The sequence below is a fragment of the Melanerpes formicivorus genome, unplaced genomic scaffold, assembly GCF_026170545.1.
Source record: "Melanerpes formicivorus ecotype bairdi unplaced genomic scaffold, bMelFor1.0.p_v2 SCAF_71, whole genome shotgun sequence".
Lineage (NCBI taxonomy): Eukaryota > Metazoa > Chordata > Aves > Piciformes > Picidae > Melanerpes > Melanerpes formicivorus.
Genome location: NW_027142423.1, coordinates 88,618 through 115,576, shown reverse-complemented (window position 1 = coordinate 115,576; position 26,959 = coordinate 88,618). Strand labels below are relative to the sequence as shown.

Here is a 26,959-nt window from a genome sequence, read left to right as displayed (position 1 = left end):
AGCTGTGCAATAGTGGCTGTGAGTTTAGGCAAAAATAACTGCAGGGAAAGTCCCGTCTGTGCTCTGCAAAGGCAGCTTTTAATGCAAAAAATGCTGCTGCTTGTTAAAATTTCCCCCTTGGATTTAGTCCTTGGTTAGAGAGGCAGTATCAAAATGTTTAATGTGAATAATTTGTTTGGAAAACATATTAACAGCTAAAAGAAGGGCTTTTCATCAGAAGGAGCAGTGGTTGCAACCAACTGTAGATAACTGTGATTACGTTTCACCTGATTTATTGGCAAAGCCTTTGCAGCATCCCATGTCCCAGCCTGGAGACCTTAATGCTCTGAGCTTTAATTTTGGAGAGGGAAGGAAGAATGCTGCTGTGCTGCTGATTGGTGATGGGGAAGGTTGATGAGGCTGTAGGAGCCATACTGACTCACTTGGTAACACCATGGTTGATACACAGATGCTTTAATGCTCGGAGTAGTTGTGGATGCCCCATTCGTGGAAGTAATCATGGTCAGGATGGATGAGGCTGGCAACCTGATCCAGTGGAAGATGTTCCTGCTTGTGGCAGGGAGGATGGATCTAGATGATATTTAAGGTCTCTTTCAACCCAGACCATTGTGTGAAAGATGGACATGGCATGTTTTTTTCATTTGCCATTTTCTGAAGTTTCATTTTTTACTTTCTTCCATGTAGCTGCATCTTCTGTTGGGGGATGCACATCTTGAGCTTCTCCTCCTTGTCAAAGGATGAGCTCTTGCTTCATTTTGCAGCTTTTGACTTCTTTTCCCCACAAAACAATTGATTTATGATCCCTTGTGACATTATTAGCTTTCTAGACTCTCATGAGAACCTCCTAATTTCTGAAATGCCCAACTTATACCAATTTAAACACACTGTTAATTAGCTTGAGAAGTGATTCATCTTTCCCAAATGTTTTGATGTCTTTTGCCTGATGTATCCCCAGCTGCTCTCTTACCTGAGTACCTGTTGCTGCTGGAGAGATCCTGATGTCAGTCCCATCAATTATTCTGCTGCAGGTAGTGACCAGAAGCAGATGCTCAGTGAAAAAGTATGAGAAATTAAACTTATAGACATCTATTATTAAGTACCAATTAATATGATGCAGTGCCTAAGGTCATATATATGGTTATAAGGGCAGTCTTGATGTTCAATGTCCTGACGTCCAGATGCAGATTGCTGACAAGATGTCCCATACTGGGACCAGTGCTTCAGTAGCTTCATCCAGTAGGTCTGGATGCACCCTCAGCAAGTGTGTAGATGATACCATGTTGAGTCATGCAGTTGACATGCCTGAGGGATGGGGCAATCCTTCATATCAATACAGGCTGGAGAATGAAGAAGTTGAAAACATCCCTGTGGGGGTACTGGTGGATGAAATGCTGGACATGAGCCAGCTCTGGGTGCTCACAGTCCAGAAAGTCAGCTGTATCCTGGGCTGCATCCAGAGCAGCATGGGCAGCATGTTGATGGGGGGGATTCTGCCCCTCTGCTTTCCTCCCACTGTGTCCAGCTCTGTAGTCCTCAACAAAAGGAAGGCATCAACTGGCTCGAGAAGGTCCAGAGGAGAGCCACAAAAATGATCGGAGTGCTGGAACCCCTCATTGAGGACAGGCTGAGGGTTGGGGTTGTTCAGCCTGGAATACAGAAGGCTCTGTGGAGACCTTGTGGCCATTCAGCACTGAAGAGACTTATAAGAAAGGTGGGGACAGGGTTTTTTGCAGGACCTGTTGTGACAGAAAAGGGGTGATAGTTGTAAGATGAAGAATTATGGTCCTTGATGTCCTTGCTCCTCCTCTGTAGCCCAGGTCATGGTTGGTTAAGGGCCAGGTAGACATTATCTCGATGGATGTCATCTCAAAGCCTACCAGCCCCATGATAAAGCCCTTGTAGTTGACTAATGTTCTCTGGGGGTTCATCCATATCCACTGCTTGCTGCCTTGAGGAGGCTGAAGCTAGTTATTTTGTCTGGCCAGCCATGCACCACTTTGTGAAGCTGCTCTTCCAAGCAGATGAGGGTGACCTTGCACTTGCTGATTTGGTAGCCAGGCTCAGGTGCTGGCTCCCTGTGTTTCATCTTGTAAATAACTCTGGTTTTCAGTTTCATTTTCCAGACCTGTTTACACCTTGCCAGAAATAATTACAACCTCTGAGACTGGGATTTGCTGGGAAGGGGGAGGAGGGCACAGAAAAACCTGCAATCCATGATTTTTGTGCGTTTTCATCAACGTGGTGCTGTCAGCAGGACTGGGATCTCCCTTCTGTGACATGAATCAAGCTGTGCCTGTGTTTGCCTGGGATCACTTCTGCTCTGTGCAGGAGGTTTCTTTCTTTTCCTCTCTTCAGCATCATCTTAAATTCATGTCCCGGGCGATGCCTCCCTCACCTGCTTTATTACCTCTCAGTGTGTTTTCCCAAGCATGTCTTGCACTCGGATAAACCTCTCCTGCTTTTCTTGACTGCAAAACAGGCTCCTCCTGCATTCTTGCTCCTCCAGTTTCGGTGTGCATCCTTCCTCCATCCATGCAGAGATACTTTTCTGCTTCTTAGCACGGGTTTTTTGAGCTCTCTGGAGCCTTGTGCATCCTCCTTGAAAGGTGCATAGAAGCCATCGCTCCTGGCTTTGCATCCGAGCTGGTGTTTGCCGTGGTCATGTGTGGAGCCGGTGGGGAAGGCAGGAGTATTTTTAGTGTGCTCTTCTGTGTGCTGCTCGGGGGGCCGCCCACAGTTGGGTATTAAAATAATAGCGGGGACAGTGGGTAAGCTCTGCAGCAAAATGTTGATATGCAAATTGGCATCTTCAGAGCCAACCTCAAGGCGATTTTTTTGGCGATGCACACAAGGCTCTCCCAAGCTGTGTGTTTTGAATAAAGATTACAGCAAGGGATTTTCACCCAGAGGGCATGCTCGTCTCGTTTATTCAGAAGCTTAGCAGAGCTGGTAATTCAGTGTTGGAAGCCAACAGGGTGAAATGTATCCACCTTTAAAAAGGTATTAGATTAGCGTTGGCAAAACAAAATGGAACATTGCCTCTGTAACTTGAATTTCCAGGGCTGCAGCAGCAGTAAATACAGTAAATGTGTTTCATTTGCAAGCAATTCCTGAGCGCTGTCCAGGAAGGAGGTGGCTCTGATGGCTGCGGAGCTGGCTTAAGAGGTTTGAAGGCATTGTCTGGTAATAAATGAGCTTGTGCCAGCTGACTCGGTGCTGCTTTAACTTTTATCTTCACATTGGTGATAGGCAGCTTGGCTGTTGGAAACCTTGCAATAAGAAATGGGATAAAATAGGGGTTCCTTTATTGTTTGGTTGTTTAGCTTTCCTGGTTGCTGAGTTCACGGTGGTACTACTGGGAAGGGAGCAGCAAAACTGGGAGAAAGTGAAGCAGTTGTTTCCTAGCTCTTGCTTTGCAACTGTCCAAGCTGTCAGAGCTACCATTTCTTTCCACCCCCAAGTTCACTTGTGTTCAACAGCTACAGCTGGGCATCTGTGTGGATTTTCAGTCCTCCTGCTTCAATAAGGACAAGGAGCATGGAGAGAGATCAAGAGAAGCTATTACATGACATAAGACCACTGTCCAAAACATCAAGGACCGAAGAGGAGGTGGCAGTTTTAACCTCTTAGCAGTATGTTCTGAAGTGGCATATCTTTGTTCTTACCCATTCATACCTAATAGTCCTGCTTTATCCTTTATTCCACTTTTGGACTTTGTTTAGAATTACAGAGTTGTTTTACTTGGAAAAAAACCTTTGAGATGAAGTCCAACCATTAAGCCACCACAGAAAAATCCGTCATTAAACTATGTCTCTCAGTAACACGTCTACACAACTTTGAAACCCCTTCAGGAATGGTGATTCCACCACTGCCCTCAGCAACAAAGAATATTTTCTCATGTCCAACCTAAACCTCCCCGGCACAACTTGAGGTTGTTTCCTGTTGTCCTATTGCCTGTTACTTGGGAGAAGAGACCAGCCTCCACCTGACTCCAACCTCCTTTCAAGTAGTTATAGAGAGTGAGAAGCTCTCTTCTCAGCCTTATTTCTCCAGAATAAACAACTCCAGTTCTCTCAGCTTCTCCTCATAAGACTTGTGGTCTAGACCTTTCACCAGCTTCATTGCTGTTCTCTGGACATCTTCCAGCACCTCAATGTCCTTCTTGTAGTGAGGGGCCCAAAACTGAACCCAGTATTTGAGGTGCAGCCTCACCAGTGCTCTAAGTCCTGTGGATTGTTGGGGGGGGGGGAGTTTCTATCACAAGAAATTCATTACTCTGGGGTTGGAAGCTGGCAGTCAGTGAGACAATTTCTTGTGAGTTTTGGGTTTTCCTTGGGTTGTTTTTTTTTCTCTTTAGCTGTCTAAGATTGGTACAAATCTGTACTTTGTAGAGGCTGGAGGGGGATGATATTAAGTGGATATAAAAGCAGTTGGTAGCTAATTTTTCTTTCTTTCAGTGTAGCATGGGAAAGCCAGGTGGCTGAGACTGTTGGAAGTTATTCCCAAGACTTTGATACAAGTTTATGTCTATCAGCTAAGTTCTCTTGTGTCCTTTTACTTTAATTATGCATTCCAACACCGTAAGACTTTTAAATATCAAATTTTGAGGGTATTCTTTGCCAAAACTACATGGTTTAAGTGCAGATCCTGTTGGCAGGCATCTCAGGAGCTGTTGACTTCCCTCCTTGGTAACCCCATCCTCTTGTCTGCTTTTTCCCTCCAATAAAGTCAAATAGTATTTGATAAAATAGCGGAGCCTTGTAAAGCATTAAAAGAAATACACAGAAACTCAGGAAGTGGTTGTCTCATGAGGGTGTAGCCATGTGAAGAGCAGAGTGTCCTGCTGCCATCTTAACAGTGCTGAGTGAGTAAAAGAAAGACATCTTTCTGTCTTGATAAAGGCATGCTTCGAGTAGTCTTTATATCTGTCTTTTGCTGCATCCTGCATCTTGGTGGCATTAAACACAAGTGCCTGTTACATCTCCAGAGCCCCTCTTGTTCTGCTTTATGCCTTGTTGAGTTGCTTCATCCTCCCTCTAAGGCCTTGAATCTCTGTTCCTGACTTTGGAATGCTTCTTGTCTCTGTTACTCTGTACCTCTTTGCTTCTAATGTTATCACCATGAACATTGGTAGGGATGTTCTCAATCTTCCCCAAGTCTTGATTTAGTTTTGTTTTTTTTGGTTGATACATCTTCAGGAAACCTCACAGCAGATTGTCATACCAGTGTTTCTCTTTCTCCAGGTGGTCTCTGCATTTTCTGGTGTTTCACATCCAATCTGTGTTCTCTTTCTGCATTGAATCTGCTATTTTAAGGCCTTTAGTGCAGGAGCCATTTCCTTGCTTTGTATCTCTGCAGCATTTGAAGTGATACAGATGTGATTCCAAAGTCATGCAGATGATAATACCTTTCAAATTGAGGCTGCAGTCATTGACACCCTTGTGGATGCTGTCATTTTTATATAGATCTATATGTATGTATCATAGAATTCCTTGGAAGTGATCTTTAAAGGCCACACCTCCCTGCAGTGAGCAGGGACATGTTCCACAGAGCTCTGTCCAATGTGTCCTGGAATGTTTCCAGTGCTGGGGCATCTACTACTTCCCTAGGCAACCTGGGCCCTTGTCTCAATATCCTCACAGTGAAGAATCCCTTTCTTGTATTTAGTCTAAATTTCCATTCTTTTAGTTTAAATCCATCACCTCTTGTCCTGTCACAACAGACTCTGCAAAAAAAATCTGTCTGCATCTTTCCTCTAGGCCCCTTCAGGTACTGAAAGGCTGCAATAAGGTCTACCTGGAGCCTTTTCTCCTCCAGGCTGAACATCCCCAACTTTCTCAGCCTGTCCTCATAGCAAAGGTATTCTAGCCCTCTGATAATTTTCATAGTCTGCCTTTGTACCCTTGCTTTCATGTGCTGAGGACTGCAGAGCTGGACAAAAATGGGATCTCTCCAGAGTGAAACAGCAGCAGAATCCCCTCCCTACCATGGTGGGAGGCACACAATAAAGATGTAACAGTCTATCAAACCCTTTAAAAAGAAGGAAGACAGACATGACTTCAACAATAAGCATGCTGGGCATGCTTCCTTTGATATGGTTGGTCTTCTAGGCTGCAAGTGCACAGTGTCCAGTTTTTCATACACCAGCACCCTCAGTCCTTCATTTCAGGGCTGGTCTCCATCCCTTTAATCCCTCAGCCCATATTGACACATACAGGTGTGCATATCTATATATTCAATGAGTAAAAAAATATACATTGACAGAATTTAAGGCCCTGTAGCATGTTAACATTCAAAAATCTCACAAATAATAGAAACCAGATATTTTTGTGCCCCCTTCCTTCACTATTTTGGTAGTTCTGGTATCAGGTGCTTTGTGTGTGGAAACTGAAATGGTGAACTCTGATCTCACTGGGTAAGAAACAGTATCACAGTATCACTAAGGTTGGAAGAGACCTCAAAGACCGAGTCCAACCTGTCACCGCAGACCTCATGACTAGACCATGGCACCAAGTACCACATCCAATCCAATGGCATCCTGGCCTGCATCAGGAACAGTGTGGCCAGCAGGAGCAGGGAGGTCATTCTGCCCCTGTACACTGCACTGGTTAGGCCACACCTCGAGTACTGTGTCCAGTTCTGGGCCCCTCAGTTTAGCAAGGATGTTGACTTGCTGGAGCGAGTCCAGAGAAGGGCAACGAAGTTAGTGAGGGGCTTGGAACACAAGCCCTATGAGGAGAGACTGAGGGAGCTGGGGCTGCTTAGTCTGGAGAGGAGGAGATTCAGGGGTGACCTTATCACTCTCTACAACTACCTGAAGGGGGGTTGTAAACAGGCAGAGGTTGGTCTCTTCTCCCAGGCAGCCAGCACCAGAACAAGAGGACACAGTCTCAGGCTGCGCCAGGGGAAGTTCAGGCTGGAGGTCAGGAGGAAGTTTTACACGGAGAGAGTGATTGCCCATTGGAATGGGCTGCCTGGGGAGGTGGTGGAGTTGCCGTCACTGGAGGTGTTCAGGAGGAGACTTGACAGGGTGCTTGGTTACATGGGTTAGTTGATTGGGTGGTGTTGGGTGATGGGTTGGACGCGATGATCTTGAAGGTCTCTTCCAACCTGGTTTATTCTATTCAATCCCCTCTTGAGCACCTCCAGGGACAGCGACTCCACCACCTCCCTGGGCAGCACATTCCAATGACGAATAACTCTCTCGGTGAAGAACCTTTGACATTTCTGTGAAGCTGTGCATTTAGTCTAATTCAGTCTGCCATAGATTGTACTGAGGATTTGTGATCCTCAGCAGGCATTTGACAGATCTTAACTAGTTATGCTGTGTCTTGTCAATCAAAATTAACCGCCTACCTCACTCCTTCCTACTTTCTCTGTCTTCCAGCTTTTTTTTTTTTTTATTTAGGTTGGTCATTAAAATTGCACATAACCATAGAAACGAGGAAAACCCACCCCTTACATGCCAGATCTTTAGTGTGATATTCCTGTACTGACATCATGTGAGTTACAGACACGATGGCTTAAAAAAACAAAAACCACAACAAAAAAACCCCTGCAGGTAGGCAAAGTTCTCATGAATTCCTCCCTGTAATGGAGCTGTTCCTCGGAATGCCAACCAAAGATCACTTGCCTTTTCCACTTCTGTACGGTGTCCCACAGAAGGAGGGACCCTGCTGGGGAGAAACCACCTGAAAAGCCAGAGAAGAAAACAGATGGGTGGGATGGGAAGGGTGGGTGGATGAGATAAGGAGGAGATGGGTCGGCAAGGAGTCGCACGCACAACGTAGCGCGTGTTGATAATTTCAGTGCTGCTTTGCATCCTCCTCAGGCTGCCTGCACCATTGGCTGCTCGGAGAGATGGGCAGAATAGTGATAATTCTGTAAAGCTGAGCCACCAGGCTTCTGTGCTTAAGGACCTGAATCACTGTGTGGCAGGAGAGGTTTTGCTTGGTCTGAAAAAAGAGTTGGTTGTTTGTTTTTTTTTCTTGTAGAGGCAGCTTAAAGGTGCATGACCCAGGGCTACATGGAGGTGATGGAAGCTCTTATGTTACAGCCATGAGCAACCTGAGATTCTCATGCTGGCCTCTGTGTGCTGGACAAGTGATGAAGATTTCATTTGGAGCAGGATTGCTCCATGTGAGATTGTTAGAGATGAGATTCTGAATGATGGGAACTTGATAGCATGTGGAAAGCAATATAGGTTGTCAAGGAGTGACTTTACTGGCCGCATGTTGGCAGAGGTGGAGGGATCCTCTGCTGCTTGCCCATTGCTAGGACCTCTGAATGCACTGAAATGTGGCACACATCAGAGAAGGGGAAATTACAGTGCTGGTGCTAGAGCAGGTTGTAGCTGTATACCAAGCAGTTACCTCTGCTTGCCAGAGGACTTGAACATGTCTCCAATGAGGACAGGCTAAGAAAGTTGGGGTGACTGAGTCTGGAGAAGATGATGATCCAGGGAGACCTCACAGCAGGCTTCCAGTACCTAAAGGGCACTATAAGATTGCTAGAGAAGGCTATTTTTCTGAAGGGCATGTAGTGGTAGCACAAAGGTTGGACAGAGCCCTGGGAAACCTGCTCTAGTTGAAGACAGCCCTGCTTGGTGCCGGGGTGCTGGACTAGGTGACCTCTAAAGGTCACTTCCAACCCCAACCATTCTATGATTCTCTTTAAAAAAACAGAAATAGATCCCCAAAAGTCAGTAAAAACACTCCTAAAACTGCCAAATGCCGGTAAGTGGACTTCCTGTTGAGTTGCTAATGTGTAGTGTGACCAGTGTGACAACGGTACTTCATCCTGATGCCTCCTTAGGTGTGTTAAAGGAGGAATTTGATTTATATAAGGAATCCTACATCTCTGTGGTGACAATGCACATGCTTCCTGTGTAGCTGCACAGTGATTATGAAGAGTGAGGGCTGCCTCCTTGAGAAATTGTATCATGTCTTGATGTTTCGAGGGTCTCCAGAATGGAGATCTGGATTGTTCCTGAGGTAGTTGGATGCTTTCTCTATAGGAAGATTTCATTGCTTTCTCTATAGGAAGATTTGTCTCTTGGGAAGATGAATTCTGACCCTTGGCCAGAGAAATAATGAGAAAGAAGTGTTGTGTGATATAGCATGACAAGGTGTTGCTGAGCAACATCTTAAAATTTAAAGGTCTTATTTATTTGCCCTCTCTTCAAAAGTTGGCAGCAGGTACTGTAACTTAAAAGCTTGTAATGATTTTATTTTTTTTCCAATGTGTTAGAGCTTCTGCTGTTGCCTTTGAGGCATTTTGAAATAGATGGTGCTCATTGAAGAAGAGGAAAGGGTAATTGTGTGGTTTATCTAAGGGTCTGAAAGCTCAGGGAAGGAGCTCCCTCAGCATCCTTTGCTGCTGTCTCTAGCTCTAGTGTCATCTTGACTTTCTCCGCCATCCTGTCTCAAGGAGGATAAGAAAGCTTTGATGCCAAGTCTGGAAGGCTAAGTGTGGAGTGCTGAGGCTTCTGTTGCTTGAAACAAACTAAACAGCCAAAATTTTCAGCGAGTTGTTTGAAAACATGCTTTTTGAGGAACTGGGAAGAAAAACAGTAATACTTCTGTGTCCTTAAGGTTTCACACTGTAAGAGAGCCTCTACCTGAGTTGCCTAAGCTATTCTTTTTCAGGTTCTCTATTTTAATTTTTTTTGTTAAACCATAATAAATGGCATTAAAATTCACATTAAATTCTTTATGAAGCATTAATTTCCATATTTGGGATAAAAAATTCTGTTGTTAAAGTGTGTATAGAGGAAGTGGGTTTATTAAATCATGAACTAGAGTCTCTGGAGTTATCTATTTGATTTTTGTGGATGCTGTCCTAGAATAGAATTAACCAGGTTGGAAAAGACCTTTGAAATCATAGAGTCCAACCTATCATCCAACACTATGTAACCAACTAAACCATGGCACCAAGTGCCCCATCCAGTCTCTTCTTAAACACCTTCAGTGATGGTGACTCCACCACCTCCCCGGGCAGCCCATTCCAATGGCTATTCACTCTTTCTGGGAAGAACTTCCTAGCATCCAGCCTAAACCTGCCCTGGCACAGCTGGAGACTGTGTCCTCTTGTTCTGGTGCTGGCCACCTGGGAGAAGAGACCAACCCCCACCTGGCTGCAGCCTTCCTTCAGGTAGTTGTGGACAGGAATAAAGTCTGCCCTGAGCTTCCTCTTCTCCAGGCTAAGCAACCCCAGCTCCCTCAGCCTCTCCTCACAGGGCTTGTGCTCCAAACCCCTCACCAGCTTTGTTGCCCTTCTCTGGACATGTTCCAGCAACTCAACATGTTTCCCAAACTGAGGGGCCCAGAACTGGGCACAGTACTCAGGGTGTAGTCTGAGCAGTGCTGAGTACAGGAGTAGAATGACTTCCCTGCTCCTGCTGGCCACACTGTTCCTGATCCAGGCCATATATATGCAATTGTCTAAATATGTTATCTCTGGCTCTGCACACAAGCATCTGCACTATTGTATATGTACTATTGTACTTATTCCTAAAGTATGTGTTTTTTTTTCCTCTTCTTTATATGTGTTTTTAGTTAAAAATCAATTGCAGAGATACCATAATGATTTTTCAGTCTTCTGCTAACTTTGCTTTATAACAATTGGCTGCTGATACAAAGACCTGAGTCTTTGGTGCAGCATTGTGGTACACCATACTGGAAAAAAGTTTGCTTTTCAATGCTGGGACCTTATCCAGTGCTGGGTCCACTTGGTTGTCCCAGTTGCATGTTTCTATCTCAGCAATCCCTGCAATTGCATGGATGTTGTAGGAAACGAAGGGAAAATATTGACAGTTCCTGCTTACCTGGTTAAGACAATGTAAAATAGGAGAACACTAAGCAAGGGGGCATGAAAATGATGTGAAATCACGAACTGCAGAAAACAAGAACTACTTGCTGTAATGACTTGCTGGACATCTTTCATGTTTTAAGTGGGAGGAGTGAGGGTTTCATATGTGTGTTTCATTGTGAAGAGGTTTTGTGTAGGCTAAAATTGGATGGTCTTTGAGGTCTCTTCCAAGCAGATATATTCCATGATTCTCTGAAAAGCAAGGGTTTCCTGATGCAGGTGCTGGTGATATCCAAGGAAGTGGTGGAATCACCATCTCTGGAAGGATTTAAAAGACGTGTAGATGTGGTGCTTAGGGATGTGGTTTAGTAGTGACTTAGCAGTGTTAAGTTAATGTTTGGACTTGATGGTCTTAGAGGTCACTTCCAAACAAAACAGTTCTGTGGTTCTTTAGATACATTTCTGTAACAAATTCATGAGATGCAGAAACTTCAAAATGCAATTGCATCTAAAGAAAGGGCTAAAACCTCTGTCTTGGGAATGCCTGTGCTTCAGACCAGGGGAAACAGAGCAGATTAAAAACCCTATGAACTTTTCACTTCTGGTTTTTCTTTTTCTCTTTTTCCCTGAGCAGAGACAATCCTGCTGAGACAGGCCTGGGTCTGTTGGGGTGTTGCTGCCTAGTGCCAAACAAGTGGCTCCACAACACGAGGGAACAAAACTAAGGGTGAGATATTTTTTGCTTTTCTCTTTCTTTAATAACGCTTCCTGTTTCAGGTTCATTCTTCTATTTTGGTTGTTTTCCTCCATATCCTTTCATGTCATTGGAGGCAATGCTACATTTTGTGGACTCAGCCTCTGGAATGAATGAGCAGAAATGCTATGGGATCAGCACTTGCCGATGTTCATCTCTGGGTAGTGTCTTCTGCTCTTTTGGTAGTTTCCTGGTTTTAACTGGCTAATATTGAGTGATTTCCATCCAAATCCTTCCTATGATAGCTGATTTTAGCTGACTTGGCTGGTTCATAGATTTGTTTGATTTGGAAGGGACTTTAAAGATCATCTAGTTCAAACACCCCTGACAAGGGCAGGGACACCTTACACTAGACCAGTTTGCTGAAAGCCTCATCCAGCCTGGCCATGAGGACTTCCAGGGAGGGGAGGGAGCATCCTCAGGTTCTCTGGGCAACCTTTTCTAGTATGACACTACCTTCATAATGAAGAATTTCTTCCTTTCATCCAACCTAAATCTAATTTCTTTCATCTTAAAAGCATTAACCCTCATCCTATCACTACACTCCCTGATGAACAATCCCTCCCCAGCTTTCAGTAGGCCCATTTAAGTACTGGAAGAATGCCCCAAGACTGCCCTGAAGCTTTTTCTTCTCCAGGCTGAAAAAAACTCAACTCTCAGCCTATCCCCACAGGGCAGGTGTTCCAGCCTATGGTCATCTTTGTGACCCTCCTCTGGACATGTTCATTAATCTCTGTGATAGCCCACACTCATGGTGCATTGGCTTTGAGTTAGGTTTTCTGGACAAAGCCAGTCTTAATGCATGCACTCTTTCTGGTCAAAGCCAGTGTTGATGGGTGCTCTCTAATAGGAACAGATGGTCAGTAAAAATTTCTCTATTCAAGGTGTAACAGATTGTATTTGTGAAACCTATGGAGTTTTTTAGCAGCAGAAATAGTTTTCTTAAACTACATCTGTTTTTCCACCTGGAATACCATTAATGGTAATTAGTATTGTGTTTAGAGTAGTTGCTTCATGTACTTCAGCTGAGTAGTAGAAAATAAGTCTTTTTCTTGGGTATTTTCTTTTTAGTGTCTGTTTCTTCTTCATAGAATACTTGAGAAAGCATTCTAGAGTTAGGAGAAAGAAAAACAAACCACAAGCTTTATTTATTTATAAAAATAATTGGTTATCTTGCAGTCATTCATAGACTGGTTTGGCTTGGAAGGGACCTTAACGATCATCTAGTTCCAACCCTGCCATCATGGGCAGAGACACCTTCCACTAGAAAATTGCTCAAGGCCTCATCCAATCTGGCCTTGTAGCCAGGTGGGGGTTGGTCGCTTCTCCCAGGCAGCCAGCACCAGAGCAAGAGGGCACAGTCTCCAGCTGTGCCAGGGCAGGTTTAGGCTGGATGTTAGGAAGAAGTTTTTCATAGAAAGAGTGAACAGCCTTTGGCATGGGCTGCCCAGGGAGGTGGTGGAGTCACCGTCACTGGAGGTGTTTAAGAAGAGACTGGATGGGGCGCTTGGTGCCATGGTTTAGCTGATTAGATGGTGTTGGTTGGACTTGATGATCTCGAAGGTCTTTTCCAACCTGGTTAATTCTGTATCTATCTCCAGAGAAGTGGCATCTACAACCTCCCTGGGCAACCTGTTCCGGTGTCTCACCACTCTGGCAATGAAGAATGTCTTTCTAATATCTAGTCTATATCTGGTCTATATCTGCCCTCCTCAAGTTTCAATTCCACAGTCTTTGAAGCAAATCCTTAAAAAGGATTTTATTTGTCCCACTCCATTTTCCATAGCTTGGGGAGCACTGGCATGTTCCAGCCCCATTCTGTGTACAGAGCTGAATGCATTTGTAAAGTTCAGTAAATGGTGTGCAAAAAGGATGCCTATTAACATCCTGAGTAATCACCAACAACAGAGTAAATAGGAGGTTAATGAGATTAAGGGTAAAGAGGAACCTAAGCATTTGAGTGCACCACCCCATGGCCCCATAGCTGGTGGCAGCCCTGTTTCTGTTGACAAGCTCAGCATGGCTATAGACGCAGTAGTCATTTTGCTGCTGTTCCCTATACAATGCTTAATGAGTTCCTACTGTTGGCAATTTTTCTTCAGCTACTGTATAATATTATTAAATCCCACTCCTTGCAAGAGGATTTGAGCTTTTTATTTTCTTTTAATTTAGAAAATAAGTCTTTGTTTGTACTTTCTAGTGCTGGCGCTCAGTGATAAGATGTCTGAAGTTTTCTCCCAAGCACCTGATAACCACCTAGATAGCTTCACAGGGCCGCCAGAGGAATTGGCCCGAGTCTTTTCTGGGAGACATGCTTTGGGTTGGAAGGGACTCTAAAGAGTATCCAGTTCCAACCCCCATGCCACAAGCAAGGACACCACCTATTATGCCAGGTTGTTCAAGGCCCCATCCACCATGGCTCTGAACACTTCTGTCAGAATATCTTACTCAGAAGTGCGTTGAGATTTAACCCTTATTTTCTTATCTCAAGCTTCATCTTGGCTTGATTTCCTTTGTCTTTTGCCTTTCTCTTTCCAAATGTTCTCTGTCATGAACTTCCCATTATATCTTGCAAGGAGAGAAAGACCTGTTTCCAAGCAAAAGCATGACTCTTCCTGACTGTAGTATCCTTCCAGCCCTTGCCCTTCCCAGATTAGCGTTTTTTCTGGACACGATGCTTTCTGTCCATCTTCCTCTAGCATCTTCTGGCACTCCTCAGTATTTTCTCAATGTCGCTGCCTCAATTGTTGATTTGTTTTCTCCACCCAAACTGCAGTCGCATGGCTGAGTCAAAGCTCTAGGCACCGACTCCCCTTACTGGTCAGTTGACAAACTGCAGCTGCGTTGGTGTCCCCCCCCCCCCCCCATTTAAAATGAAAATTCCTCCCTGGGAAACCTGTTTTGTTTACTCAAGATAAATCTCGTACTTGTGACCCTAGCTTTTCTTTTTACTGTGGTTCTGATTAAACCAGCAACCATCAACTTAAACAATCTGTGTGGAGTATGGGCACTGCACACTGCTGAAATTAATTATTTGCCTCTTAGCTTTTAGTTTTGTTTGTTGAAGGTCTTTTTGAATTCTTTGTTGGCTTTGATGGTGTTTTGTGGTATGTAGTGGGTTTTTATTGTTTGGTTGGTTTCTTTGGTCTGTTTTTCTTTGTGGGTTTTATTTTAATATTGCAAGGCTTTTTTGTCTTCTGTTTCAGTGGAGTAGGGCAGTGATTTCTCTCTTCTGTCAGCTCTTTTGTACTTGGGCACAGATGACTAGTTAAGGGATCGGGAGCAAAAACATTCTCCTCTATTCTTCCATCTGCAGGGAATAATGAGGCAAGAAAGAGGAAGACCCAGCAGTTCAGTATCTGGCTCCAAATCTGATGTCACCAGTAGAATTTTAGGGTTTTTTTTGATCATGGGTCAGTTTACATGACACCAGACCTGCTGGTGACAGATGAGGTGCATCTATCTCAAAGAGGTGAAAGCATCTTTTTGTTGGAGTTAGCAGGACTGATCAAAAGAGGTAGATCTGTACTGCAGCAAAAAATAATCCAAGGGTTATTGATATGGTAGAAACCACAGAAGCACCTGAGGAAGGTCACAGAGGAATTAAGGCTTCTCCCCTCAAAAAGTGGCAGGATCAATAGCCCAACTGAATTGCATCTGCATCAATGCATGCAACATGGGCAATGAATGGGAGATGGAAGCCATTGTGCTGCAGGAAAACTGACGTGGTTGCCATCATGGAAACATAGTGGAACGATATGTACAACTGGAATACTGCAATGGATGGCTCAAAACTTCAGAAGGGATAGGCCAGGAAGTTCCTCTGTTTCAGCACCTTCATTGCAAAACATTTCTTCCTGGGAAAATAAGAGGATAGGGTTTTGATGGGAATTGGTCATCCCTTGCCTTGCAAAGACATGATAGGAATGTTAGGAAGAAGTTCTTCAGTACAGCAGTGATGAGTCTCTGGAATGGCTTGCCCAGGGGGGTTGTGGGATGCCCTCTTCCTGGAGGTGGATGGATGAGGCCTTGAGCAACCAAGTCTAGTTGAGGGGCATCCCTGCCCATGGTAGGGAGGTTGGAGTAGACAATCTCTAAGATCCCATTCAAGCCATTCTATGATATAGGGCAGTTTGAGGGAGAAGAAATTAGGTCTTGGGTTATAACTGGGAGACCAGTTGAGATCTGGGGTGCGGTCTCAGTGCTGAATCTTTGCCCATGTGTCACATTCCTGGTTAGTGTGTGGAAAGCTCATAGTGATGCTGCCAAATGTTGCAGTGCAGTTGGGCAGAGGTTGCTGATACACAGAAGAGCAAGACTCTCATAAGGGGCAGAAGGTATTAAAACCCACGGGTGCAATTGCTTGTGGTTTTATTTTGATCTCTTTGCAAACAGAAGTGATGGAAACAGCAAATATGTGTTAGTGAGTGGAAGGGAGGGATTTGCACATGCTCCTGTGTGAGGGCAGAGAAACTCTGAGCTTGCTGCAGCATGTTACTGATATTTGTGTCTGAGTGCTGGAAATTTTGCAAGAGATGCTGAGACTGGAGAAATCTATTTTGTTACCTCGCAAGTGGGTGATTAAAACCTTCCACATTTTCTTCTTCACTGTGGGGATCCTTAAGTTGTTATGCTTGTTTTCTTTAGCAATCCCATTAGAAGCATGGAGTAGCTTCATTATTTAATTATTTAGCTCTGGAAAGCCCTTCTCTTTGCCTGTGTTCTGCAAAAGCACTTTAATTGATCTTTCAGATGGTCGAGAAGAGGACAGAGAAGAAAATGTTTAATGCAACATATAATTCTTTCTGGGTTTGCCTCAAAAGAAGAAGCCACTTTGCTAAGATTTATGCCTGCAAACAGTTTGTGCAGACGGTGCAGCTCTGGTTTATCTGCCCGCTGCAGCAGGCTGATGCAAAGAAATGCCTTGATCAGTGGTATGAACTGGTTCAGGAGGGCTGCCAAATTGCTTCGGTGATAAACACGGGGACAGTTTCTTGCCACCTTGATTATAATTGTTATATCTTTTTACATTTCTGAGTTTTATATTGTACCTGAAGCTTAAAAATTATGCAAGTCCATTTCTTGCTGTGCACAAGTCTCATGCAAGAATCTAGAGCACAAGTCTTGCGAAGTGTAGTTGAGGGAACTGGGGTTGTTTAACCTGAAGAAAAGGAGACTCAGGGGAGACCTTCTCACTCTACAGCTCCTTGAAAGGAGGTTGTAGTGAGGAGGATATCAGTCTCTTCTTCCAAGTAATAAGTGATAGGAAAAGAGAAAATGTCCTATTATTGTGCCAGGGGAGGGTTAGATAGGATATTAGGAAAAATTTGTTCATAGAGAGTTGTCAAGCCCTGAAACAGACTGCCCAGGGAAGTGGTGGAGTCACCATCCCTGGAGATATTTAATGGTGTGTAGATGTAGTGCTAAGTGGTGAGTTGGCAGTGGTGGGTTAGCAGTTGGACTTGATGATCTTCAAGGTCTCTTCCAACAAAGACGATTACATTCTGAAGCATTAAACCAGGACTCTTTCTTATGGATTGTGCAGTATGAGGACGCTTCAGAGGCAGGTGAGATGATTTTGCCCTGCATTGTGGAGTTTATGCAAGCCTGGCAGCTGAACACAGATTGCCTGAATTGCAGAATGTTGCTTGTGTCAATGCCTCCTTCTTGTCTACTTAAGGTGAAACAGCTGGAGAAATTTCACTGCTGTTGTATGCTTACTTTCAAGGTTGGACATCTGAGCTTCTTTTGTCTGTACGTGCTGGTTGAGTTGGGATTATTTATGGGCTAGGATCATCTTGCTTTGTCTTTGCTGTAGCCCAAGGTCAAACAAAATAATGTAGACCAGGTCTTTTTCAGTGTTCATGGTTTGTTGTGGCTAAGATGTGGATGACACATGTTAATGCACGCTTTGGTGGTTTGCTCATTCAGTACTAAAGGTTTCTGGTGATATCTGGGCATAGCATAATTTAGGTTAGAAAGGAACCTTTAAGATCATCAAACCCAACCACTAGTAAACATGATCTGGAAGACCTCAACTAAGAGACTGTGCCTTAAAGCTCTCCCTAAAATAATGGTCTCATACAGCCCATGGCAGGCTGAAGCTAAAGCTTCATGGAGGCTTATGATAGGATGCAATTGGAATAATGGAGAAGGGAATGAGCTTGAATGCCCCATCAGAAACCTCTTACATGTGGGTGGAGCAGAACCACACAAATAGATAATAGATAGAAATACTGTTGAAGGTCCAGCTGATAATCACTGAGTTTGAGCATTGCTGTAGGCTTATACATATTGTGAACTGGAAGCTGTGGAAGGGAAAGACATGAAGGCTGGTTGCTGGCTTTGGATAACTCTAAATTTATTGGAGAGTAGAAGGAAAAAAGGAGATGAAGGTCATCATAGGACCAGTTGGGAGTCTGGAAGCAAAGCCAAGCTCACAGAAAAGGTATTGCAGGGCTGTAGGTCCTGAGGAAGACTGTTGTCATACACAGACAACTTTGCAAAGCTCCCTGGAGCCTGGGAAGACTGTGGAGATGTGGACCATGGGGTTGCTGGCACCCTCCTGTGCTGATGAGTTTGTCTATGCAATTGGGTTAAACTTTTTGGAGGTTGTGTGCATGTGTCAAGTAAGCAACCCCCATACTGAAATATTTGATATTTGGAGGTTTTCAGCTGTGTTTATTTGAAATATGGTGTGTGCCATACCTTAAGAGTGCATTTTCAATACATTTTTGGGTCCTGCTAATTTAATACTGAGCTTGAGAAAGAAGAGACCTTGTCGAAGACCCCTCTCCAAAATAAAAAAGGGGGGGAAAGCATAAGAAAAAGTGAGAAGTAAGTGGAAAGATCTTGTCATGAAACCTAAATTCACTTAGAAACATCTAGTTTCAAAAGGTATCTTTAGAAGCTCGTTCTGTGCTTTTATTGCAAGGACAGTGCTGTACTGCCGCACTATATCAGAGAACCACCTAACAGCAGCTCCTCTGTCCTGATCGAGTGCCTAGAGCTGGAGGGTTTTGTGCTTAACCCAACAAATATTTTATCTTGGTGTCTCCAGGGGTAAAATGAAAGGGCCAGATGCTTTGAGTGGTTAATACGGAGTGAATTAGATGCTTGGGAAAGGCATTAAAAGCTGCAGTCACTCTAGTGAGATTGTATCCCAGTGCTGGAAAGGAGAGGCGAGATGCTGCTGTGCATCCTCCTGCTGGTGGGCTGCTGTGGGTCTGGTGCAAGCATGGGGACATCCATCTGGATTGCAGCATGAAGACAGCTGGTTGTTTGTTCAATTTGCATTTAGCTGAAAGATGCCTAGATCAGATAAAAAAGGCAAAAACTCTCAAACACCCAACCCTAGGATTATGAAATGGTTTGGGTTGGAGGGGACCTTTAAAAAATCATCTAGTCCAATACTCCTGCAGTGAGCAGGGACATCTTCGACTAGAGCAACGAAGTTGGTGAGGGGTTTGGAACACAAGCCCTCTGAGGAGAGACTGAGGGAGATGGGGTTGCTTAGCCTGGAGAAGACGAGACTCAGGGGTGACCTTATTACTCTCTACAGCTACCTGAAGGGAGGTTGTAGACAGGTGGATGTTGGTCTCTTCTCCCAGGCAGCCAGTACCAGAACAAGAGGACACAGTCTCAGCCTGTGCCAAAGGGAGGTTTAGGTTGGATGTTAGGAAGAAGTTCTATACAGAGAGAGTGATTGCCCATTGGAATGGGCTGCCTTGGGAGGTGGTGGAGTTGCCATCATTGAAGGTGTTCCGGAGGAGACTTGATGGGGTGCTTGGTGCCAGGGATTAGTTGTTTAGGTAGGTTGGATTGGTTGATGGGTTGGACGCGATGATCTTGAAGGTCTCTTCCAACCTATTTTATTCTGTGTGGAGCAGGCTGCTCAGAGCCCTATCTGACCTGACCTGGAATGTTTCAAGGGATGGGGATTTGATCACCTCTCAGCCATGTGGGCCAGTGTCTCACCACCCTCAGTGTGAAAAAATGTCACTCTTTGTTCTAGTATAAATCTCCCCTCTTTTAGTTTAAAACCATCCCCCCTTATCCTGTCACATCATGCCCAGATCAAAAGTCTGCCTCTGCCTTTTTTATAGGCCCTCTTTATGTACTGAAAAGCTGGGAAAAGCTCTCCCTGCAGCCTTCTCTTCTCTTCCAGAAGCTGCATCTTTTTATCTTCCCCCTTGTCTCCCAGCCATGAGGCAGGGATAACCCAGCCTACTTGGCAAGGAGGTGCCCAAGTACTAACTGTGAAGAGGATGTGTTGTCTTATAAATGTCCTGCTCCTACAGGACCACCACCCACCACGAGGATGGGAGCAGGGAAGCATCTTAGATAGTCACTAGCTGGGGATACTGAGGCCCAGTTTTCCACTATTGGGGTTATTCTGGTGACCCCTGAATGCTCAGAGCAGCCCAGCCCTCGTTCTGCTGGCTGGGTTTGGTGTTGATTTTTTGCCACTTTCTCAGAAATCGCTCTCAACTCAGCTTGCTTTTTATAGAAACTGGCTTTCATCATTTGTAATCCTAAAGGCTCTCCTGCAATGGAGGAGGTTTGGGCTGTTATTTTTAACTGAATGTTTCATTGATCTGATTTACAGCAGGAGCTGCTGGCCGCTGTATTAGCAAGAGAGCAGAGAATCAGCCGTGGGGTGGGGTGGGGAAGGAGCAGTGTGGGGAGGTCTTGAGTTATCTCCCTTGTCAGAACTAATGCATCACAAAGCTGCAGCCCAGAGATGCTTTTCTGCATCATTTTAAGCCAGTAAAAGTCGGGACTCCACTCTCTTTTAAGTGGATCCATGGACTTGAGCCTGATCTAGCATTTTGGCATTGGTGTGCTGGTTGTCTGCATGGTGAGCTGGTTCGAGAGCTTGATTGCTTCAAAACAAAACCCTACCCAAAAAAATGACTTAGATTTGGGTACAGGAGAAGTAGCTCTACAAGGCAGCTTGCTGCAGTCACTGGGGGTGAACTAATCTTGCTTGTATACTCAGCTGAAGAAGCTAAGTGCCAACCATTGGGAGTTAAAATCATAGACTCCTACAATTGTTTGACTGAGAGAGACCTCTAAGATTATTGAGTCAAACTCTTGACCTAATACCACCCTAGCCATTAAACCATGTTTGAAGTGTCTGTATGTTTTTTGAGCATCTCCAGGGGTGGTGACTCCTCTTCCCTGGGTAACCTGTTCCAATGCCTGACCACTCTTTCAGTAATGTCATGTCTCCTAATACCCCACCTAAACCTCCCAGGCCATTTCCTTTCCTCCTGTCACCTGATACTCGGGAGCAGAGACTGACCCCCAATTCACTGCAACCTCCATGCAGTGAGTTGTGGAAGACAATGATGTCTCTCTTCGATCCCCTTTTCTCCGGACTAAACAATTCCAGTTCCCTCATCCCCTCCTCTGAAGTCTTGATCTTCAGGCCCTTCACCAGCTTTGATGCCCTTCTCTGTACTTGGTAGGACCTCATCTGGTGTGCTAAGGTGGAAGATGGTCTCTTCTGGGTAGTGCTTTTACCTGTGATACAAAAGCTTCCATCGCTCATGCTTTCCTACATGATGAGTACACACCTGAGCTGGGGGCACCTGAAGCCTTTAGGGACGGTTTTGAGTGTTCAGCTCAATCCTAACCAAGTGTGTAAATAAAGCTGGAAGCCAGTGGAATGGGTGATTTTTCTACTTGGTGAACCAGAAAATTAAATGCAAATACAATGTTTGGGGCATGGGTATGAAAGTGAGAACAGATGAGAACTATTACATTGTTTCCAGAAGTGGAATTTTGTAGAATCTCTGAAGTCTTTCACTTCCTTTAAGGCTTTCTGCTGTCACTGTCTTGCTGCCTCTGCTGCTTTAGTAGGTTGGCTGAGTTAATAATATCAAAAGAAAGAGTTCAGCTTGCTGGTTTGGGCTTTTCTTCTCTACCCAACAGTCAATGAATGTGTTCAGGAAGCATGTAAGGACTTGATATCTTAATGTCCTCCAGGGCAACGGGAAAATTCAGCAATTATCCATGTTTTTGGTATTGTCCATCTAACTAGTTAGTACGTGTCCAAGTCTAGCTTACCCACCTACTCTACTACCCTACCCTACTCACCCATTTGTGCTGCTGGTGTCCTTTCTGCTACTTGGGAGGATGCTTTGGAGAACAAAATGAGACATGGATGGGGCTTGAAGCTACAAAAGCAAGGTGTCTGTGTCCAGAGGATGTAGAGATTGTGTCATGGGGGGAGCAGGGACAGGAAGCATTTTGCAGGGGACATGAGCAGGGATGCTCAGCCACTGTGGCTCTGAGAACATGTTGCTCTGCAGTACTTAGCGCTGTGCAGTGTAAAAGCATGTGGGTTTATTACTGCTAAGGCATGGACTGAACAAACAAAATGGACTTGAGAACTACTCTGTTGAAGGGAAGGGATTTTTCTTTTAAAATACTCTTCTGGCAGTCATGCTCAGGGCATTTCTCTTCAATCTTCCTGACCCAAGATGTTCCTGTCACACTGGGTGCTACTGTTAGTGGCACTAATTGGTGGTCTTGTGCTTCATCATAGGATGTTCTGGACTTCTGAAGAAGAGTATGCTCATGTGTTTGTGGTGAAGAAGACGCTTGTATACCAAGATTTGCTCTCTGGTTGCTTTTTTCCCTGAATGCTCAAATTATCTCCAATTTCTGTTGAGATGTTTGTAAACTTTTACTTTTCACAGACTTCAATTTGCCATTGACCTTTCTTGCAGCCTGAAAGCAGTGTTCTTGGTGCTGTGAGCAATACAAACTGTCTGAAATTACACCTCTCACCCTCCATCTATCCATCTCAGATCATCTTTGCAGGAGGGTCGTGCATTATCACTTGTAGTTTGCTTTCAGAAATAAGGATGGTGACAAATAAATGCTGGTGGTGGAAACCAGAGAACATGGACTGCTGTAGCTTGCTCCATATGTAGACAAGAAAGAGGAATGCATTTATGGGCAGAATCCAATGGCATGAGATTTAACACATCCAAGTGCCGGGTTCTGCACATTGGCCACAACAACCCCATGCAGTGCTACAGGCTGGGGTCAGAGTGGTTGGAGAGCAGCCAGGCAGAGAGGGACCTGGGGGTACTGGTCGATGGTAGGCTGAACATGAGCCCGCAGTGTGCCCAGGCAGCCAAGAGGGCCAATGGCATCCTGGCCTGCATCAGGAACAGTGTGGCCAGCAGGAGCAGGGAGGTCATTCTGCCCCTGTACACTGCACTGGTTAGGCCACACCTCGAGTACTGTGTCCAGTTCTGGGCCCCTCAGTTTAGGAAGGATGTTGACTTGCTGGAACGAGTCCAGAGAAGGGCAACGAAGTTGGTGAGGGGTTTGGAACACAAGCCCTATGAGGAGAGGCTGAGGGAGCTGGGGCTGCTTAGCCTGGAGAAGAGGAGACTCAGGGGTGACCTTATCACTCTCTACAACTACCTGAAGGGAGGTTGTAGACAGGCAGATGTTGGTCTCTTCTCCCAGGCAGCCAGCACCAGAACAAGAGGACACAGTCTCAGGCTGCACCAGGGGAGGTTCAGGTTGGATGTTAGGAAGAAGTTCTATACAGAGAGAGTGATTGCCCATTGGAATGGGCTGCCCAAGGAGGTGGTGGAGTCGCCATCATTGGAGGTGTTCAGGAGGAGACTTGATGGGGTGCTTGGTGCCATGGGTTAGCTGTTTGGGTGGGTTGGATTGGTTGATGGGTTGGACGCAATGATCTTGAAGGTCTCTTCCAACCTGGTTTGGTTTATTCTAAATAAAGATTATTCTAAAGGTTATTCTAAAATACATATATTTTTTTAATATATGCATATATTCCTTGGAGAGGCCTCTGTGTCTTCCTCAAACTATGTTTTTCTGGGATGGTAGGCAGAGATGTTTGTATTAGTGGATTTTCATAGAATGGTTTGGGTCAAAGGGACCTTTAAAGTTCATCTAGCCAACCCCCCTGCAATGAGCAGGGACTTCTGCAACTAGAGCAGTTTCCTCAGAACTCCAAACACCTGACCCAGAATGTTTCCAGGGATGGGGCACTGACCACCTCTCTGGGCAGTGTGGGCTGGTGCTTTGCCACCCTCAGGGTAACAAAAAAATAAATAATTTTTTGAATGTAGTCTGAGTATAGGGGCAGAATGACCTCCCTGCTCCTGTGCTGAAGACTCTGGAGCTGGACACAGCGCTCAGAGATCTCACCAGAATAGAGCAGAGAGTCTGAATCGCCTCCCTTGAGTTTCCTCTCTTAACTGGAAATGCCAATGTAGGACATTGCAATAAAGGCAGCTGTGACTTGGTTAGAAAATGTAGTGATGCAAACTCTTCTGTGTGTGCTTGCCTTTGCATGCTTCCCTGCACCTGGATTATTTCCATCTCCATGAAATGACTTTAGATTGGAAACCTACAGGTGTGTTGCTGCCTTTTTCTTAGTAATCACTGGCACTCCCTTAATTTTTACCCTGCAGTTTAGTGGAAGGGTTGTTGAGATCCAGCTGTGTTGGTATTCAGCAGTTCTACTCTGACTTGACTGCAAACAAGACTGTGTGTTAGATGGCAAAAATCTTTAGAGCAGAAATGCAAAATTCAGGCAGTGTATGGTGTAGATCGAGACTTTGGAGTGAGGTAACAAAAATCAGGTCACTGATGTAATTGAAGTACACATTTCTCTTAGTTCCCTTCTCTACTTAACTGTGGTCCACATTTGTTGATCACATGGGAAGATATTGTGGGTGGATGCATTTGTCAGAGCAATGACAGGCTTATCAGAGAATTGTAGAATGATATGAGTTGGAAAAGGCTAAAAGACCTATTCATTTTAATCCCTGTGCCTTGAGCAGGGTCACCTTCCACTAAAACAGATTGCTCAACCTGACCTTGATTCAAAACATGCTGTGTAATTTAACTACATCTTGTGTGAGGAAACCCAAGTGTCCAAAGTGGCCCTAGGGCTGGAACAGTAGTGACTGGCTGCACTAGTGGTGGCTACACAACCAAGAGTGGTCTTGTTGTTAGGGACATCAGCAAGGATGTCACAAAAGAAATGTGTAAAATACAAGCTTCTGAAGGAGGATCTTCATCTCTTGAAGAACAAGTAGGGGTACTTTCTTTCCTACAGATGTAGCTTTCATCTCCTGACCTTCTTTCCACCTCTGTTTCTATCTCTGCCACAAGTCAAATCATAACCCTGACTGCTTACCCATTTGTCCACTCGTAGGTAATCCATGTGCTGGGTAGTTGCTGCAAGTGGTGTGTTTTGATTTTCTCCTGCACATGGGTGTTCACTTGTCTTTCTTTCCTTGGTTCAAACCTTAATATTTCACTCATCTGTTGGGTTGGTAATTGTATTTTAGGATGTTTTTTATTCCTTTTTTCTCTCCAATTTGTTTGAAGCTGACCAACAGCTTCAAGTTAGGGGAGCAGCTGAAAAATCAGGGGAACAGGACTAGAAAGTCAGTGTTAGACCATTAATAGTTCTTGTATCACTGTAATTCTCTGTGGTGATCATCAGCATGTTGCTGGGAAAGGCTGAGAAAGTGGCATCTGTCATCCCAAGACCATGGGAGGCCAGCCTTTTTGTTTGCAAATATGGGCAAACAATAGGATGAGCGTCTGGTGGCAGTGCCATGGTAACAAGCAGAAAAGACTTCTCTATCTGTTCCAGAAGATCTCCTGGTGGGGAATGTCAAATGTCTTCTGTGACTTCTGCATCCTTTGTGACACAGCATCTCTTGACTTTTGGTAGCCTATTTGTGGAAGTATTTAGGGAACATACTCTGCTACATATTCTCCCATCTGTCTTCTTCCCAAATTCGCTGGCCTTGGTGTATGCTCAAGAATAGACTCGTTCTCCGTTGTGTTGAGAAGGCAGTTAGGAGTTTATTTTTTGACCTTCCTGTTTAGATGACAATATTTTTAGTAGCTTACATGATGGCTGTTTCTGACTTGATTTTTGTCATTTGGACTTTCTTTTCCCATCTAAATGCAGAGGGGAAAGCTTTATCAGCATCTTCAGCTGAGAGATATTTTGGGGTGTTCTGTCACCCAGATCATGTTGTGCAAGAGCAACTTTTCATGGTGCTTGATTACTCTTCTACTCTGTTTGTAAAGGACTTTTTCAAGAAAGGATGAACTGGGCTTGTGATACTTACCAGTCCACAAGAATATAAGTTGGTTGGATGTACAGACCCTGAATAAGCATTCAAAAAGGGACCTCAAAACATCACACCTTCCCTACCCCCAGAGAAATGTGAAATCATGGTTTGGGTTGGAAAGAACCTTAAAGATCATCCTGTTCCAACTCCATGACCGCGGGTAGGAACATCTTCCACTGGGCCAAGTTTCTCAAAGTCCCATCCAACCTGGCCTGGAATGATTCCAGAGATGGGGAATGCTTCCAGCTTCTCTGGGTAAACCCATTCCAGTATCTCACCACCCTTGCACTGAAGAATTTCTAGCTGATATCTTCTGTAAAACTGCACTCATTAAGTTTGAAGCTGTTATCCGTCAGTGTTTGCAAGTGTAGGGTCCTGCACCTGGGGAGGAATAACCTCTTGCACAAGCACAGGTTAGGGATTGATCTGCTGGAAAGTAGTTCCATGCAGAAAGACCTGGGAGTGCTGGTAGAAAAAATTCACCATGAGCCAGCAATGTGGTCTTGTGGCTCCAGGCTTTCTTCTTTGACTGCTGAGAAAGCCAAACTGGATTCCTGGACACAACACTTGGGTTACGTGGGTGAGGCTGGCCACAGAATGGCTTTTTCTCCTTTCATTCAGGGAATTTAAATTGAATTAATATCCTAGCATGAATTATTGCTTTTAGATATGACCAGCAGCTAGAGTAAGTGTACCTCTGCAGGCCCTTTCCTTGCACATGTCAGCACTTTGAACAATCAGAAAATCTCTGATAAAATGTTTACTTAGGTGTGTTGCAATCTCACTCTCTGGATTTGGCAATATTAATTATCTGTTTCCTTCCTCCTAAACTGAGGTCATGGCTGGAGAAAAAGCCATTGGAATTCCCAGACAAAGAAGTGTGCAACCTGGAGTCCCTCTGAGCTTGTGCATCATCCATGGAGCTGTTTTGAGCATTGTCTCTGCTACTCGTGATGGCTTGTTTACAACAGGAAGACTCAGTGGAAAATTTTGTGTTGTTAAGTAGCTCTAAAATTGAGCCAACAGTGTTAAGTGCATTCATGATTATGACTTGGAGTAGGCTACTATCATTTCAAACCTGATGTGTTTAATTTCTTTGCAGAAAGCATCTAATTGGTACAATAATTCCCAATCCAAATCCTCTTTAAAAGTTGTGACACCAACTGTTAAGGTAATTCTTACTCCCAAGCAGCAAGTGGTAGGATGAGAGGAAATGACCTTAAGTTGTGCCGGAGGAGGT

The 26,959-nt window shown here is 44.6% G+C and overlaps 1 long non-coding RNA gene across 1 annotated transcript in view; it reads left to right on the top strand.

The window, feature by feature from the left end:
- The window catches only part of LOC137453710 (uncharacterized), a 117,109-nt gene that overhangs the window by 7,286 nt on the left and 82,864 nt on the right, over positions 1 to 26,959 (top strand). The window contains exon 2 of the long non-coding RNA XR_010990446.1: positions 11,444 to 11,536. This is a non-coding gene — a long non-coding RNA (uncharacterized lncRNA). The remainder of the gene's footprint in view (positions 1 to 11,443; positions 11,537 to 26,959) is intronic.